We start from the raw sequence: 3,178 nt of genomic DNA, 5'->3' as shown, positions 1-3,178 counted from the left end.
TTGTGTACTTATAGTGTGTGTTTTCCTCTGCTCCTCGTCGCGTCGTCTGTGTTCTCACCTTGTGAAATCCCCTGCGTGCTCTCCCTGCTGTTCTCTCTTCATGTTCAGGTTTGCCACTCCTTTGTGTAGTTTCTTCCAGTTTAGTTCGTCCTTAGTTCAGTTTTGCCATCTCCCCTTTATGTTGGTATTATCAATAAATCACCCTCACATCTGAATAAGTGCTGCATTTTGAGTCCTCCTTCCACTCTTCACACGGCCGCTGCCCCAAACCGTGACAAAAACTCCCTTTTAACAGGAAGAAACCTCCAGCAGAACCAGGCTCAGGGAGGGGCGGGGCCATCTGCTGCAACCATGCCAAGGCAACACCTAGCATCGAGACAGAGACAACAAGATACAAAGGGATACAGTGGAGGCACACGAACTTAGGGAGTTGAATATATACTAGAATTATAACAAAAAAACAGAAACGAGATTGCAAGAGGTAGCTAAACTAAAACTGACAAACCTAAAGAAAACCTAAACTGAGAAACTAATCATAAAAAACAACCAGGAAATATCTGCAATGAAGAGAATACAAACTTCAAGGATGTCAAAACACCATAAAAACAGTAATCCAAATATTTATATGAAAACTCAGGCAAAAACCCAGGCACATGACATAAACAGACTGCATCTAATTATCATCGCAAATGAGGTTAATAGTTTAAAAAAAAAATCACTTACATTGTTTAAAGTACTCCAAGCTACCCAGTCGTACCAGTCACAAACTATAGGCCCAAAGGGTTCAGTTTTAATGAAGCAGCTAGTGTTAGCTTAGCGAGAAAAGGCAAAGCTGCAGGAAGAGCATGCAATTCTGTTACTTAATCAAGAATTAACTTTTCACCCATCTGCACTGATTCATTCAGCACAGTGACAAAGACTAACTGCATCTGTGTAATTTTATCTAATTTGCAGGTTTGTTGTGGGAAGTGAGTCTCTGCTGGCGCATGACAGAGTTTGCTGCAGCAATAGAAAAGTGTATGCCATTAGCGATAGTTAATTTGGTCAGCTATAATGACAGGCTGAGGCTGCACTACAGTAGAGAGTCAGTTACAGAAACAGAACACAGAAACAGAGTTTAACCTTGACTATACTGGCACTGTATTGTTTATTGCATTACCATATGTGCGTTTTTGATGTGATATCATCAGTCTTAGTAGTTTGATGTTAATTGCAAATGCATTCCAATCAAATAAAGTTTCCATCAGCCCAATAAAGGTTTATCTTAAATATTCACCTGTGAGTCCACGTATGCCTCAAATAATTACAGTGCTGTGAAAAAGTGTTGTTCCTGATTTCCTCATATTTGTTACATATAACTGCTTCAAATCATCATGTTTAACTGTTGTTTTTATGTAATGCAGTGTTAGTTTTATTTATACACCATATAGTATTGTGAAAAAGAAGGTTTTCACAGGATTCTGTGCAGTCCTGTATATAAATTACACACTGATTCAATAGTTTGTAGAACCTGTAGCAGCAATGACTCAAAGTAACGGTTTTCTGTATTTATCAGTCTCTCACATCATTATGGAGAAATTGTTTCATTTAATTTCATTGAGATTTGTTTATGCATGACTGTCTTAATGTCCTGGCCCAACATTTCAGGGACTGGACCATTTCAGTTAGATTTTTTTTCCTCTGTCAGCCTTTCTGTTGTAGATTGATTGGTGTGTTTGTGCTCACTGTCCTGTTGCATGACCCCATTTTGGCCAAGCTTTAGCCGTCAGATAGATGGCCTCACATTTGACTCTAGTATGCTCTTGTATACAGAGGAACTCTATATCAACTCAGTGACTTCACGGTGACCAGGTTCTGTGACTACAAGGCAGGTCCAAGTCAGTACACCACCACATGTTTGGTTCTTGTCAAATGTGGTGGCCAACCATCTCTACTTTGGTCTCATGTTAGCAAAGGACATTGTTCCAGAGGTCTTGTTTCTTCAGATGCAATTTTGCAAACCTACACAGTGGTGACATCTTCTTTTTAGAAAGGAGGAGCTTTTTCATGCCAAACCTTCCAAACAAGCCTTACATGTTCATGTTTTTCTGATTGTACTGTCATGAACATTTAGGATGCTAACTGATACCCTTTGAGTCTCTGGGATTTTTAGTTTCTCTGAACATTGAAAAGTCTGACCCTGGGTACTCGGACTACTCTTGGAGCACTGTGGCACACCTGAATGCTTAAAACTAAAAAACTTTCTGTTTTCATTTCATTAAGATTTGTTGTCTGGCTGTCTTAATGTCCAATTAAGCACAGTTCCTGAGAGTCCCACCCATCCTCTAACCTATCAAGCGGTATATTACGATCAACCGTATCAAATGCAACACTGAGATCAAGCAATACTAAGACTGTAACTTCTGATGCATCATTATTAAGCTAAATATTAATTAAGACTTTGATAAGAGCGGTCTCAGTACTATGATATGGAGGAAATCCAGATTGAAAGGCACTGAATGAGAAACAAATTAAGTTTCTGATACACAAATCAAAAATGTTAAATTAGATATGAGTCGATAATTACTGAAGTATCAGAGTTGGAGTTTTTAAAAAGAGGTTTAATAACTGCAGTTTTCAGGGCCCTAGGAAAATGCCCTGATTGAAGAGATGTAACTATCTGCAGTATTTCTGAAGCTACACAATTAAAAATGTTTTTTCTTTTAAAGAAATAGTGGGAAACATATTTTGTTGTAGGATTCATCTGTTGAACTATTTCTGTCAAAGGTCTAAAGGTTTAAAATTTCTTAAATTCTTAATAGAATAAAAAGGCACAGGTTGTTGGTATTGTTATTGATGACCTTTGACTGTCTTACCCATTTTGACTTTTGATTAAAGACTTATTATATAAATATTGTAAGGACCCTTATGTTCAGCCTGTCTACACTCCGTTTCTGAGTTCTAACCATCAAATTATTCCTCCAAGGTCATTTTTTGGTCTTAATTGGAGCAATAGAATTCATAACAGTCAATACACTGAGATTAAAACCATTTACAAGATCATCAACAGAATTCGAAAGTAGAGATGATTGTGGTTTATAAGCCTGAATAAACTGTAGACAGGTCTAATCAATGATTTTTTGATCATTTTAACTTTACCTGTACTAATGGAGATGGTGATTTTAATTATATACAAAGG

Source organism: Astatotilapia calliptera, chromosome 16 (assembly GCF_900246225.1).
Source record: "Astatotilapia calliptera chromosome 16, fAstCal1.2, whole genome shotgun sequence".
In the NCBI taxonomy this organism is placed as follows: Eukaryota; Metazoa; Chordata; class Actinopteri; order Cichliformes; family Cichlidae; genus Astatotilapia; species Astatotilapia calliptera.
The sequence above is the reverse complement of the archived record's forward strand: the minus strand, read 5'-3'. Positions refer to the sequence as shown.